The sequence below is a fragment of the Tachypleus tridentatus genome, chromosome 2, assembly GCF_004210375.1.
Source record: "Tachypleus tridentatus isolate NWPU-2018 chromosome 2, ASM421037v1, whole genome shotgun sequence".
Taxonomy (NCBI): Eukaryota; Metazoa; Arthropoda; class Merostomata; order Xiphosura; family Limulidae; genus Tachypleus; species Tachypleus tridentatus.
The window spans coordinates 72,612,118-72,628,779 of NC_134826.1; the positions used below are offsets into that span (position 1 = coordinate 72,612,118).

A 16,662-nucleotide genomic window follows, 5' to 3' on the forward strand; every position below is an offset into this window, starting at 1 on the left:
GTCACAAAAGGCGAGGTTTTTTTAAAAAGACTGTGTGAGTATTTTGGATCTGAGCACACATCTTTGTTGTACTACTGTAGCTCGCGATGGTACTCCCGTGTGTTCGAATTACGACAGGAACTCTACTCTGATCTCGAAGTGGAAGAAAACGAATGTGCTAAAAACTTCTTGGATGCTGATTTTTGTCAAAATTAACAAACCTGTGCGATCTCTTCGCAAAACAGAATGCGCTGAATCTCTTTCTGCAGGGAAGCAACACGCACATTCTGAAACTGGCAGAGAAGGTTTCAGCCTTCAGAAAAAAAGTTACTACTATGGTGAAGAAAAATGAATGAAGATGATGGCAAAGACTGTTTCCCCCTGCTGCAGTAGTTTGTTACATCTAGTGAAGTTGATTTGACTCACGAACCAAAATCTGTTTTTGAGGAGCACCTAACACAACTCAGTGATTTGTTTGAAAATTACACTCCAGAATGTATGGAGAAGTTTGCATGGATCCAAGATCCATTCAAGGCTGAGGCCCCATCTGAATTCACCTCTGCAGAAGAAGAAAATTTTATTGAGCTGTCTTGTGACAAGACTTTAAAAACAAAATTTGGCAGCATGGAACTAACTGAGTTTTGGATATCATTGAAAGATGAATATCCGCTGTTAAGTGCTAAAGCTTAGCGAATCCTAATTCCACTTGCGACATCATATCTATGCGAAACTGGGTTTTTGGTGGTTGCTGTGATAAAAAGCAAGTACCGCGCGAAAATCAATGTGGAACAGGAAATGGGGGTAGCGGTGTCCAATCTGATTCCAAGGTTTGAGAAGCTGTGCAGTGCCCAACAGGTGCACACATTCCATTAGTAACTGTAGTTACTTAAAAAAAATATATATATTTTTTTACTTTCAATTTACGTAAACGGCTGTTAAGTTGTTGGGACACAAATACTTAATAATTGGAACTGTTGGTTTTTTTTGTGTTTTTTTTACCTAAGGGCGTAGTGAAAAAATTTCTGAGACACTGAGACCGTCATGAACAGAGAAAGTTTGGGATACGTTGTTTTACGAGTTTGTTCACTATCAACCATGTCTCTCTGTAAATGTACGTGTATATATATGTTTATAAAAAGATGTTCGTTATTCCACATTAGTATAATCCTCACTCACATCCAGTGACTCAGCTGCAAGTGTGAAGACCTGAACACTAAACACCAGGTGGTATTTTCATATTGATGAAAAATTATCAGAAATCTTTCCTGTTGACAAACCAGTTGTATCTGTCACACGTACAGCTTGTCAACTCGTGATCGTCAGAACTAGCATCAGAGTGACAAACTCTGAATCTAAAACGTTTAAATACCAACTTATTCTTTTAGCCGCTGGCCTTGTTTGTTTTTAAAATTAGCGCAACGCTACACGAGGGCTAGCCGTCTCTAATTTAGTAGTGTAAGACTAGAAGTAAGGCAGCTAGCTAGTCATCACTACCCACCGCCAAATAGTGGGATTGACCGTAAAATTATAATGCTCTCATGGCCGCTAGGGGCGAGCATGTTTGGTGGGACGGGGATTCAAACCCGCGACTCTCAGATTGTGAATCGAGCGCCCTAATCAATTGGCCATGCCGGGCCTTCAGCCGTGGGAGCGTTACAGAGTTTTGGTCAATTCCACTATTCGTTTGTAAAGAGTAGCTCCAAGAGCTGACAGTTGGTGGCGTTGATTATTAGTGTGTTATGTGCAGGTCGTATTGTTCTAAAGTGGAAAAAAGAGGTAAAAACTGTGAAACAGGCTCTTCGAAGAGTAAAACGTTATTTTAATAAATTATAAACGTTTAAAGGTACATTAAAATGTCAGATAATTTTTTGTGGTCTTACACGTTCTGAGTGCACGTCTTATTACCTATGTTAATGGAATTTAATCACTCATATGTGTATTGTACAAAAGAATTTACTGTGATAGCCATAAAGCAACTTTTACTGAAGAAAACAGAATCGCGCCTTTTCATCTTAAGTATGAAAGGAATTGTTGGACTCTAAGGAGTCTCGCACGTGTTTTTTTGTTGTGTGTGTGTGTGTGTGTGTGTATATACTACAGATTCCTCCGTGGTTAAGCGCATCCAGTTGTTCCATTCCGCGGAACGAATAATTATTTCTGTCCTAATCCCCCTGCCAGAACGTTTCGACATCAAAGTTAGCCGTAGTCCCATCTTCATTGATTTTCTTTCTTCGTTCGAGAGTACGTGCGTGTTCTCAACTTCCACTACTTGATTCTCGCGATCTTGGAGGGTAAGAACCGGTGACGGGTTGTACCAGGCTCGTCTTGTTACTGTCGCTCATGTAATTAGGTTTTATCCCGCTCTTCTGTTGCACACACACACACATTGTTACGTACATTAAATATTTGTTTCTGAATAAGTTGAAACAATTTGAACGTCGTAGAATATTCCCTCTCTCACTCCCGCAGTGGCTCAGCCGTAAGTCTGAGAGATCATACCGCTAAACACCCAGTTTCAATAATCGTGATGGGCGCAACACTGATAGCCCAACAAACTGTTAGCTTCGGCCTTTGATTAATCATAAGCCTATTTATATGCGTTTCAATCATAGTAACGGATATGCTATCTACCTATTTTTGGTAGACGGTCGCACTCACAACCGAAACTGTTGTAAGTAAAGAATCTTTCGTTAACTCTATTCTCGCAATACATATTAATCTATTCTGGTGTTTCCAGAACAACTTGTAGAGCGACTTTATTTTTTATCTATTAAAAACGAATAGAAAGAATTAACGCGTGATAATTTTTCAACACTATCAAATATTCTTCTTCTGTACCCTCTCATACATCAAACACTGTGACTATATCTCTCTAGTGGGGAAAGAAAGTGCATTGATTTGTACGTATTAATTATGTTAATGATGTCTACCCGTTTACATCTGCAATATGGTGCTTTACCTTTTCATTCGTAAGGAAGTATCATTTTTTTTTAAAGAAGGGGTGGTAGGTAGGAAGAAAATTAATTTTTAAATGGCTACGGATCTTTAACTTTTATTATCCCTCAATATATAGTACATACGATGTAATTCAAACCAACAAATTGTATTCAGTTTCTATTTGACCGATGTTCTAATTTATTCTTTGGTAATAACTAATTAGAACACGGAGATTTTAGTCTGTACTTTTTAAAATGTACTCCACAAGATACTTAAATACCTATAACATTCGAAGTGAGCCGCAATCTTGTTGTGCCTTAAAATATGCGAAACGTTACGTCTTTTTAAATCATTCAAAAAAGACTCGCGCAACAGAGGTAATTTTTTATTTGTTTTTAATTGTGAACCTTTGATTCACAGTCCGTAATACTATCTGGCCCTGATAAGCTCTTCACACCTGTTTATACACTTTTTACATGTTTAAAGAACTTAATGAATGGACTTCTAGTTACTTCAGTATTTCTACATATTCGTTGGACAGTCATGGCCAGGTGGTTAAGGCGTTCGACTCGTAATCTGAGGGTCGCGGGTTCGAATTCCGTTCGCACCAAACATGCTCGCCCTTTCAGCCGTGGGGGCGTTACTATGTGACGTTCAATCTCACTATTCGTTGGTAAAATAAAAGAGTAGCCCAAGAGTTGACGGTGGGTGGTGATGACTAGCTGCCTTCCCTCTAGTCTTACACTGTTAAACTAGGGACGGCTAGCTCAGATAGCCCTCGAGTAGCTTTGCGCGAAATTCAAAACAAACAATTTCTATACTTTCGATGATTTGGCGTCTTTTAAAAATACTTTTTTCTCTGCATTCTTTTTTTCTATATAATAAAATATTTTGATGTCTATGTTCTCCAAACACTGTTTAGGCCCCGTGATTTCGTCAGTGTTAACTAATGTTATACAACGACATTTTGATTACTAGCGCATTTTTCTCATACAGTGAATCTAAGTATTCACCTTTCGCAACCCCTTGCCGAAAAAAACGGCCTCGTTTTTTGATGTCATGGACACTCTATAAGAGTCTTGGTCAGATATCACTATTCAATTATAGTCGTACAAGAGTTGGCGGTGGTAGCTGCCTCTCCTCTTGGGCTACTCTTTTACCAACGAATAATGGGATTGACTGAAACATTATAGCGCCCCCTCAGCTGAAAGGGCGAGCACGTTTGGTGTGATAGGGATTCGAATCCGCAACCCTCAGATTACGATTCGAGCGCCCTAACAACCTGGCCATGCCATACCCTACAACAACAAAGAATTTAGCCTGATGGTGTTGTGTGTTACAGCTGTCGTTTCTTAAAAATAAAGGAAACTCAGCCTATATTTATAAATAAAACAAACGGATAACCAAATTGAAACCTATAGTGTTATAATACATTATATCACAACAGATAGCTCGATGTGGCTTTGAAATAAAACACACAATGTAATAACAGTCTTATTTGAATGTAGATTTTATTCGTTCATCATTAGTGTATATTATACAAAACAAAAGTGTAATAATTTAATTCAACATTTTATCGTTGAATTAGTTAATGTTTCACATATCTCCCCTCCTTTCTACACCCGCATCCATACATGTATATGACACAAAAGTTCCGACAAAGATTGTAATCACCAGACGTTTCTGGGGTAGTGAGCAGTACTTAATTAAAGGGTTATTTGGAAGACAGAGTATATATAGTTATGGAAGTACTAACCACGCTTGTGACGTTTGACGTTCACTGTTGAATAACTAATAGAGTTGGATCGATCAATTAAAGGGGTGAGTGTGTGTGTGTGTTTACAAGTTCGGAGTGGCTACGCCAGTGTCCATCGCTTGAAGTTAGTATTCTGTGTCAAAGAGGGGTTACCGGGCGCAGCGGTACATTTTGTGAATTTTACTGTAACTGTGGAAAGAAAAAATTAATGCTTGCAATGAGTTCTCCCCATAACTTTTAACCGCTCTACAAGTTTTGGTCTCCAGTTACATAGTTTTGATTGTTCAATAATAATATATGAAACTTCCCAGTGGCACAGCAATATATCTGTGGACTTACAACTCTAGAATCCGGGTTTCGATACTCTTGGTGGGCAAAACACAGATAAACTTTAGTGCAGCTTCGTGCTTAACTACAAACAGCAGTGGAACCTTGTGGTCATTTTTCTTACTAGTATTATTACGTCACAAAATATATTCAAAATGAGTTACTACATTGTTAATGTTATTGCCTTGTGGCAACTACAAGGTCCCATAACGTCCTTAAAGGATACGTTACACCTTATATACATATCTTATATACATATATGCACTGTACACATACCAGTTCTTGACCACGTGTTACGTGTTTCAGCTATATCGTTGCTTGAATTTATGGATGTGTGAGGTCACTTGGATGGGTAGACATACATCTGTTACCATGTGGAGCTGTTCTGTACCTGGGTTCTTGTTGGTAGCCATCAAGTTGAAATAATTCATTTAGCGTTATCATTGGCTTGGTTGTAAGGGCACTCGACTCGCAACCTGTAGGTTCCAGTTCCCTCACATATCCATTCTTTGAGGCGTATGAACGTTATAATTTACGGTTAATCCCAGTATTCGTTGTTAAAAAGAGTAGCCCAAAAGCTAGTGGTGAGTGTCGTTTACTAGCTGCCTACCCTCCAGTTGTCAATTGCAAATGAGGGGCGGCTGGCGCAGATTTGCTCGAAATTCAACGAACAAACAAAACATTATCATTAAGGTAATGGAAAATGTATTTTGTTTTTGCTCAGTCCGTACATTTTGTTTTAGTGTGGAAGCGTGATAAGGACCATTTAACAAGACTTGCTTAGGATCAGATCAGATTTAAAAGTCGTTATCATTGGCTGTTGGGCTAGGTTTAAGTAATTAATTTCGTATATTTATTTTGTGACTTTACTCAATTATTTCTTTTGCAGAACATTATTACATATTGATCGTTGGAATCCTGAGCTCGTAGAACAAACAAATTCGTAGAAGTGATTATCTCTTGGTTATAATATTTGACCTTTAGGTGGCGCTGCTGTCATAGCAAATATTTCTTTCCGGTTGACTCGCATATTAAATGGAATCTCACGAAATACCGTACAAAGTTTGTTTTTGAATTTCGCGCAAAGCTACACGAGGGCTATTTGCGCTAGCCGTCCCTAATTTAGCGACGTAAGACTAGAGGGAAGTCTGTTACTCATCACCACCAATCGTTAATTGTTGGACTACTCTTTTACCAAGAAATAGTGGGATTGACCGTAACATTATAACGCACTCATGGCTGAAAGGGCGAGCAGGCTTGGTGCGAAGAGGATTCAAACCCGCGACCCTCATATTACGAGTCGAGTGTTTTAATCACCTGGACATGGCGGGCCTTTCCGAAGAAAAACTAATTACAAATAAGCGATTATACGTAAGACAGTTTGATTCTTTCGAATTGAACAGAATATATGCGATAAACGATATGGGGTAAACGGCCAACTCAAAAACTTAAAGGGTCAGGCACAGCAGTCCCTGATTTATAACTGCATATGAGAGGAAGAAAAGTCAGTCAGTAGAATTCTCCACTTCAGAGGTTACTATTAATCGTAAAGCGGAATTGGCTATCACTCTTATAACGCACCCACAAATGAAAATACGGAACGTGTTCCGTGGCAGATCACTTGTTCGAACTCTTGACCTTCATTTCAACTTTTACTTAGGTGCACCAGCCATTAAACCACTCCTGGTCCGGTTTTCATTAACCTTAATAAAACAAACAAGAACAAATCATCTGAAAACCACAAAACGTTTAATACATTTATCTTTTTGTATTTTTTTTCCCAGTTTCCCCCAGTGGCATAGTGGTATGTCTGCGGACTTGCAACGCTAGTATCCGGTATTTCGATACCCATGGTGGGTAGAACAAAGACACCCCATTCTGTAGCTCTGTGCTTAATAACAAACGAAAATCTTCCTACTTACTGTAAGCGAATAGAAATACCAAAGTAAAGGTCTGAAAAAACTAAAAATATGGAACGTTAGATGAAGAAGAACAGTATAATGGAATGGTTGAATTCTATTTTATAAATATTTAATCTTGTAAAAGTTCTCCATTTACCACGTGACCCGTTGTCTCATTCAACCAGTAAACCGACACGACATCAGTGACATAATCACGTAAGGAATGGTTGTATCTAATTAAATCGTGTTTAAGTTAGGTTTGAGAGTATAAGAATAGATCTTTACTTAATACAGAATAAATTTCAAGTCGTATATTGTCGTGTTCCACTTAGGTAGCTCTTCATTAGTAAGTGTCCAAAGACGCTGATTACACGGGAGAATAAACAAGACACTAAACAATATTGTTATCATGAATTATGACTTTTGTTTGTTGTTTCTTGTGCTTGGCGCTTCACTTAAATGTAGTTCGATTTTTAGTTATAATAATAATTATTCCAAGTTTAAAAAGTATGATAAAGAGCTAATATTTTTATATATTTGCCTATACCCGGTCTAATAAGTAGCTAATATTTTGATATATCAGCCCATATTCGGTCTAATAAAGAGCTAATATTTTGATATATCAGCCCATATTCGATTTAATAAAGAGCTAATATTTTTATATATCAACCTATATCCATGCTTATATGAACTGTTATTTTATGTATCGACTCGTATTCTAGCTGAGAGTGTTGTTATTTTATCAGAAGCTGCTTTGTTATTGGGTAACTTAGAAGCTAATTAGTTTACTGGCTACAGCGTACGTAACACTGGTAGTTTACTGACTTAAGTCTCGTGTATAGCTCGGAAAGCTTCGTACGTTAGTCAACACGATATATCATAAATCTTCTGAACAATTGAGGTGGTGTTCCAGATAAAGATATATGTATTTACACAGGTTTCTAACTTGCCTATGTAACGTTGACATAAACGCAGCAGAGTATGTTTTGAAAGTTTAGAGAGAGACAACCACAAATTAACTTCACCTGATGACGTCACGTATTCAATAATCGGTGACAATGGATAAGATGAAGCTGTTAATGATTAAGTACACATCTTGATTATATTCTGACAAATGACGCTAGAGGGCATTATTATTATCGTGACACTGTTTGAAATATTGTAATTAATATTATTTGACAAGACAGTGAAGGCAGATATTACGTTGTTGAGTATGCGTTAATAAGTTCATGTATGGGAAACAATTTTGAGGCGCTCACTCATTGAAAATGTTAAACTAAGCTGTTTCGTATGTAAAATAATAATAAATAAATAAATTAGTAGGTATTGTATTGTTAAGAGTTCAACACTTAACAGAGTTCACGTTGACGGTCCTTACGGATTCACGAGCGACTTGTTCTCGTTAGTGTTGCAGCTGTCATTTGCTAACACTAGAACTACTGTTAGTGTCTTGTTTTTCTTAGTATTGCAGCTGTCGTTTGCTAACACCAGAACTACCGTTAGTGTCTTGTTTTTCTTAGTATTGCAGCTGTCCTTTGCTAACACTAAAACTACCGTTAGTGTCTTGTTTTTCTTAGTATTGCAGCTGTCCTTTGCTAACACTAAAACTACCGTTAGTGTCTTGTTTTTCTCAGTATTGCAGCTGTCGTTTGCTAACACTAGAATTACAGATTATGTTCGGTCCGACGTTTTATTAAACAAAATTCCCTAAACTAAAAGTGTACTTGTGTACTTAATCAGTTGGTAGGGTCGTGATAGTGAACCATAATTTGAAGTCTATTACCGGTAAACGATATGGTTTAAGTGTTTTCCATTAAGTTTACTAAACATTTACGGAGAGTGGAGTTGAACTATTTAAGTCAGATGTACTTATTACCATGTGGGAGGGGATTTTGTACCGGTGGGATATAACGAACAGTGTTTCCACAGTTTATTTGTTATATTACATAGGTAAAATAAGTTTTTCGATCAGAAATCACTTTATAAACAATTTAACTGGAATATCTGAGAAAAATGGAGAAAGATCTTTGCTGACTGGATGAGCCACGATACCGAATACCCCTACAGTTACAGAATGTAACTGCATGATTATGTATTGTCAAATTTTACATCAGACCGGACTACTCTTGAATTTCTGTGTTTACATGTGTTTTAGAAAGAGTAGCGTGATTTTATGAGTATTAGTTTGGTTTATTTTAAATTTCGCGCAAAGCTACACGAGAGCTATCTGCGCTAGCTGTCCCTAATTTACCAGTGTAAGATTAGAGGGAAGGCAGCTATTCAAAACCACCCACCACCAACTCTTGGGCTACTCATTTACCAACGAATAGTGGGATAGACCGTTTTATTATAACACCTTCACGGCTGAAAGAGCAAACATGTTCGGTGTGACGGGTATTCGAACCCGCAACCCTCAAATTACGAGTTGAATGCCTTAACTACCTGGTCATGCCGGGCCTTTTATAAGTAAACGCAAGAGAAAAAATCTTTACTTTGACAGCTAATGTTTTTATGTTGTGATTACGTATTAGAAATAATTCATCAAATCTCTGTCTGCTTGTTTCTCCGTATGTCGCTTTGGTCAGGCATATGTCGTTTATATATACAAGGTTGCAAACATTGAGCTGAGATGTTGTAGGTATAATCACTCAATTCTGAACCCTTAACTAATTTTCTGTGCCTGCTAACTGGTTTCTTGCATCCTTTTTGGATTTTGTCTGATAGATTGGATATCCCCAACGCTTTTGGGTGCTTTTTCCACAGGCAAAATTCGTCGTGATCTTTGGATTATGACCGGAAAGTGCATATAATTTTGTACAAAGTTTTGAAAATTTCTAACATAAATATTACGTATTGCAATTTTAAATAACATAAAACTGAGTTTAATTCTAATGTAGATTTTGAAGTTAAATAAAGTCGATATGTAACCAGTTTATGATACTTGCCAACAAGATTGATGCGTACAGTTTCTTTTTTAATACATATATATTTTGATATGCAAAAAGTAATAATTCACAATAACGGTTATTACAAATAATATGTGTACTATAGATTTACAGACAGACAGCACTGAGTCTTCTATCTGGTCTAAAACGTTCTTGATACCCTATAAAAGGTTGACAATGATCAATCAGTTTCGAGTTGACATAGATACAATTCACTTGACGGGGAAGCTAGCTAGCTCTGTATTGTTCTTTATTCGCAGGTCACATGTATAAGCGTTCGTGATCAAATATCTGAAATTCCCGACTAATAAGCGTTTATCACAGTTATAGCTTCCGTGGTTCATAGTTGTATACACCAATAGCAAATCAGTAATATATATAGTTTCTTGGCGCGTCTCGTTTGTCATATTTATAGCCGTGAGGATAATTTTAACCTTGCACAACAATATGTCTATTGTTCACCTGCACATATTGTTGAGTCCTACACTCCATTATATTCTACAACTTTAGTGAATAAACAAGAATTTCACATCATAAATTTAACAGTATAAATTATGTATACTTCTAAATATCAATTGAACTTAAACATCAATATTAAAATAGATGTATGATATTATATCCGTCACAATATCCGGTGGAATTAGTCAACTATTTGATATTAATTTGCATGTTTTTCAAATGATTATTTGTACAAACTTGCAACGACTAGCGTGGAATTACCAGTTGGTTAACCGAAAATAGAAACTGAAAGATTGCTATACTTTTTATTAGTTGCTATTTTATTAGAGTCAACAGTGGTTCCAACGATACTTGTGACTTATTCTGTGTGTTTGGCGACTTTGTGTCGCCCCGTCTCTTTTCATTTTCAGCAGAGAAGTTGTAATTAATTAGATATTTTCATTACGTCAAGAATACGAGTCGAGGGGGCAAATATTACTTTATTATCTCCGTAATAGAATGTAAAATAAAGAGAAGGCTTAATGCCTATGTACCTGTGTGCTTACGTACAAATGAAGGGAAGTGTTTTTTTTTTCTCGCTTTATAAGCATAACGTATACCAATGTTGAAGGTTTTTATCGTATGTAGCGTGTGTTGGCGAATATAATAAGCATTCTCCCATATACCTGTACGTCTCCACTTTGCATATGTTTATGTTCCCGAAACATAAGGTTATCAATTATGAGTTTCCTCATGAAATTCAAGGGAGGAAGAGGGGTGGGGGGGATGGAAGCTCGTGCATCTCCACAAACAGAATAGTGATAAAGATATAACAGAGTGTACCTTCATTCAACAGTGCAACACACAGAATATCCGAAAGATACAATGTTACAGAATAAATACAAATTGTTTATAAATTTAGGGGTTAAGTAGTCGTCTCACGGAAAGATTCAAAGGTTTTGATTTCTCTCTCTCTCTCTCTTTTTTTTTTTAGCTGATTTTCAAAAGCTGTTTTTGAATTTTCTGAACCTCGACAAATAATCTTGAACCCCAAACTCCCAGGCTTTCAGAACTTAAAAACAATTCAGCATACATTGTTATTTACAGTCAGCTTTGTATGTAATTAAAAAACAAAAACGTTCAAGATAAACACAAACAAGACAATTTAAAAAACAGAAATCAAATTGAAACTTTTGTTGTTGAGTTGGCGAAATTTTAAGTTTGTTCCAGATCCTCGCGCAAGGCTACATAAGATCTGCATGAGCTAGCTCTCTCTTATTTTAAATTAACAGATTGGAGAAAGAGCTGCTTGTTAACAGCACCTACCGTCATCTCTTCGGCTACTCTAATCGAACAGTGAGATCTAATTGTCATTCCTATAATGCACCCACGGCCCCAAAATACATAACGCGTTTTTGAGATAACGAAATGCGAACCATATATTCCTGATGTTTGTTTATAATTAAGCACAAAGGGCTATCTGTGCTCTACCCATCGCGTTGTAAGTCCACAGATATGCCTCTGTACCACTAGGGAACGTATATTCTTGAATTTACAGTCCAGCATAATTCAAGTTTTTTGTGTTTTTTTTGTCTTTTATTTTACATCGATAGTGAGGCTCAAACTTGATAGTTTGAAGGATAATTATTTATGTTCCTGACATAATGTAACTCAGTTAACTTCACTAAAAAAATGTGTTTATTGTATACTAAAAATAATTAGTAAATGAATGTAAACGTGCACAAGAACTTTTCAAAAACCACTGCAGAACATTCACTTTTTGTGCTACGAAACACATCTAATTAATTCTTTTGCCAACATTATCCTTCTTCAATGAGTATCGACGCACACTCATTAGATATCAAAACTGAAACACTTTGAATTGGATAGAAAGAACGTATGGGTGTCTTATGGGTGTGTGCGTTTTTCTTATAGCAAAGCCACAGCGGGTTATCTGGTGAGTCCACCAAGGGGAATCGAACTTCTGATTTTAGCATTGTAAATCCGAAGACTTACCGCTGTACCAGCGGGGGACCGGTCTTATGGACCTGTTCTTTGGTCTTCGTTCAAAACAGTTCAAGAGTCAAGACATTAAATAATAATAAAGTGAAGGAAAATTTTAATTTGAGAAAACACTTCGAACCTGAATTTTGTGTTTAGCTAAACTTTACTTGTATTAATTACCATTGTATCTGATGTTTTTTTCTTTGTTAAACTTTCTTTCATATTTTGTGCATTTTTTGAAACTTATATTTTGTACTTGATAGGTCAGTAAAGATTACTGTTAATCATGGTATTTAAGGCTTAAGATTTTTTCTTATACATCTAAATCTTAATACTTAATCTTAAAGGAACGAAACCAGAACCAGAAGACAGAAGTAATTTGTTGACTATTAAAATGTAAACATTCCACCTAATAAGTGATACCAATAACGCATCCGTCTCTTTGTTACTTAGGGTTAAGCAACACAATGGGCTACTTGTGCTGTGCCCAACACGAGTATCGAAACACGATTTGTAGCCCGTGTCAGCCAGAGCCTCCGGCTGGACAACTTAATAAGAGGAGTGTTAACAAATCTAGTAACTTAGCCTAGAAGAGTGTTATTAAATCATGTAACTTATCTATAAGGGTATTATTAATCACGTAACTTCATTAGAGGGGTATTATCAAATGACGTGACGTAATTAGAAGAGTATTATCAAATCGCGTAACTTATCTATAAGGGTATTATTAATCACGTAACGTAATTAGAGGAGTATTATCAAATCACGTAACGTAATTGGAAGAGTATTATCAAATCGCGTAACTTATCTATAAGGGTATTATTAATCACGTAACTTCATTAGAGGGGTATTATCAAATGACGTATCTTAACCTAGAAGAGTATTATCAAATCACGTAACTTATCTATAAGGGTATTATTAATCACGTAACGTAATTAGAGGGGTATTATCAAATCGCGTAACGTAACCTAGAAGAGTATTATCAAATCGCGTAACTTATCTATAAGGGTATTATTAATCATGTATATGTACATTCAGTCATGAATTTCCTTTGACGAAATACACGAAAAACTCGGTGTTGCTACTGGTACTTGTAAGAATAACCAATAGAAGGTTGTTTTTTTTATCACAATTTACACATGTTACAGTAAGTAACAGGTGCCACCATTTGTGTACTTGATAACACCGGGGACCGAAACGTCGTATTTGTTGTAAAAACTAAGCTTCCTTACCGTAAAAACTGTAATAAAAATACTTTATCAATAAGAAAACTCTAAACGGGGAATCGGTCCTCGGGTTTTCGTGTTGTAAATCTGTAAACTTGCCGCTTGGACCAGGAATGTGAAACAATTTGATGACTCATTAGCCCCTTTAGATTACTTAATTAATATTCATGGCACAAATTATTTCTGTGAGCTCCACGTTAACATATATACACCCAGCTCGTCTCTTGTTAAAACATTTGGAGGTCAACATCTTGAATAGAGAATTTATTTTGAGGACGAGAAACCCGCTTGAAATAAAAATGTATCTCAGAACGGCTGGTATGGGTTTTAACACTTTTATTGATAAGCAAAGAATCTGAAGATGAGATACAGAGAATTTATTTTCAGTGGTTAAGCAGACTCAGAAACGAAATAAATGAAACTGAAAATACGTATTGTGACGTCATCACTATGTGTACTTTTGATCGTTCGTGGGCACAGCAGAATTGTGTTATAAATAATTGGCTGGGAAATACTGGCTGACGGGAACTTTCTCCCATTAACTAAAGCTTCTTCACGCTTCAACCAGAAGAGTTATTAATCATTCACTATAATTCCGTCTGGTGGCGCTGTGCTCTCCTGAAATTTAAGTGAATAGTTAGGTAACCTTGCGTAAAGGTTGTTTCATTGTTTTGATGAATATTGGTGTTTTTGATAAGTTTAAGTTGTGAATATAATTTTATATTTATTCTGGAAACATTATACACAACACACTTATATAGTGGAAATAATTTAAAGTTCGTGATAAATTATACAATTATGTTTAATTTCATATTACCTCAATTATTGACTGCCAACAGTGTAACAAATAATGACAATTGTGTATGGTTGAAAATAGTATTTTAACGGAACCATTATCATAGAAATTTTCTGTCCGTTTGTTTTGTTGACCACAAACTTGGTAACGAAATGTTAGACAAAAATACAAAGACTGTGTAAAGAAGTGGAAACTAAGATCTTAACCCGCTATTGTGGTGACCTCGCTGTTTCAGTGTGACTTTCTTAGAACATTTTGAATATTACAGAATCGAGCTCCTTCTCTCTCTAACAAATATTTTTAATATGTACGTTTTGTTACGGGAGTTTGTGGAGAGTTACTAAACAGGCTACGTGCGCTAGAGTCGTTCTTAGAGATTGATAGACCAGGAAGGAAAACAAGTAATCAACAGGAGAAAGCGTCAACTGTTATGGTCCTTTAACAGGATACGAACATTGGACACTAGGCTTCACAGTCCAGCGTGCTAATTATTAGCTTACCTTTTGCCTATCTGTAGTAAAATTACAGTTTATATATACATACATACATAAGCATGTTTCGTCTCTTTTTGCTAATACCAATAATGTGTTACATTCATTATTATTGCTGTTACGACATGCTGTGGTATCAAATGATACTATCGTATGTATGAGATTCGTATTATTTATATACGTATAACAGTACTGTCTGTTATGTGTCCATGTAGTTACTTTGCAGGGTGTGGATGGGTCTTCACCTAAATTGATATGCAGGCTTATTAGGTTCATCTAGGGGTACATACAAAATTTTCAGCTTTTTATTTTGCGGTTTTATAGGGTTTTCTTCCCCACTACCTCACCTCAAATAACAGAAGTAACTAAAGTATTCATTACGAATTCACAAGACAACACCAAAACCCACAAAACCAAGAAGACAACATCACGCTAACAATTAAAATTGCTATTGAACACATTACACTTTTTCTCACACAGATAATACAATTATGGGTAAATCTAAATATATTACGGAACGCAACTACACAGCTAAAATAACTACGGTTGTTTGTTTTAAATTTCGCGCTAAGCTACACGAAGGATATGTGTTTTAGTCATTCCTAACTTAGCAGTGAAAGACTAGAGGGGAGACGGCTAATTATCACTACCCATTGTCAACTCTTGAGCTACTCTTTTAACAAACGAATAGTGAGCTTCGCCGACACTTTATAACGCCTCCACGGCTGAAAGGACAAGAAAGTACGGTGTAACGGGTATTCGAACCCGCGACACCCAGATTACGAGTCGAGTACCCTAATCACTTGGTCATGAAGGGCTAAAAAACAACTATATAAACCAGTATATGATCAGACAAAACAAACGGACATGGTCCTGGAAAGGAACGTAGTCATAGGATACAAAAGAACGTTCAAACCAGTTTATCAAAAATCAAACAAATAGTTCAACAAACAACAACAGTCCAGAAGGTTTACCTAGGACCTGATCCTCTCATGTCTCCAAAGCCTAAATCTCGATGCAGAGCGAAGCGAAGGTTTATTTTTTGTTAGAGCCGTGCTGGCCTTCTAGTTTTCTTTCACCAGTTTCTTTAATCTTTAACGCCATCCATAAGTACAAAATATTGAATATTAAAAACAAATACTTGTATATGGTGAGTGTGTGTCATACGAATACTCGCTTTCTTTCAAAATAAACAAAACCGTTGAAAGACCGGTTATTCTACTTAGAATCAGGATATCTCGTTGGTGTTAGGCTTAGGTCTAGACCTTGACATGGGTGGGCGTGTTTCAGTTAGCCGCTTCTACCCGTAAAATGTTGGCAGGTTTGCCGATAAAAACCTGCAGTACTGAAAGACTGTTGTCTACTTATACCGAAAGAGATAAATACAGAGTTGTCTTATGGTAAAGTAGCGGATCTCGCATGTCAGATGGGAAGTAGTTATAACAGTGTATACAGGAACTGAAGTGTCCATCCTGGACCAGATAAGGTTCTCCAGTTCACCATCTAGTGACTAAATGAGGTAAACATTTCTGTATACTCTTTCTTAGCGCAGTATTTCAATTTTTTTTTAAGCAATACGAAGTAAAAGTTGCATTTCCAAACCACATTTTACCATTAGAATCAGGTGCAAAGTGGAGTAAATCGAACTCAGATTATGGTAAATAAAGCTATCTATATTCATTTATAAGCACGAAAGAACAGTTGATATTGTAACAAGTCTTCAGAAAAAAGTTTATATTGTAACGATTGTCCATAAACAGCTGATAGTTATAACAAAATAGGAGTCAAAGAAACGTTGAGGGGGTGTTTCTATATACCCCACCCCAGTAGCACAACGTTAAGTCTTCGGGCTTACAACGCAA

At 36.5% G+C, this 16,662-nt stretch overlaps 1 protein-coding gene across 2 annotated transcripts in view; it reads left to right on the forward strand.

Annotated features, from left to right (window-relative positions):
- Positions 1–16,662, forward strand: part of LOC143244214 (homeobox protein cut-like) — a 316,853-nt gene that overhangs the window by 41,540 nt on the left and 258,651 nt on the right. The window contains exon 1 of one of the 2 annotated variants that reach the window (XM_076488464.1): positions 16,181–16,319. The exons of the other annotated variant lie outside the window; for it this stretch is intronic. The gene's annotated coding sequence lies outside the window, so the exon portion shown is untranslated. Of the gene's footprint in view, positions 1–16,180; positions 16,320–16,662 lie in introns of those variants that run through there. 2 annotated transcript variants of the gene reach the window in all.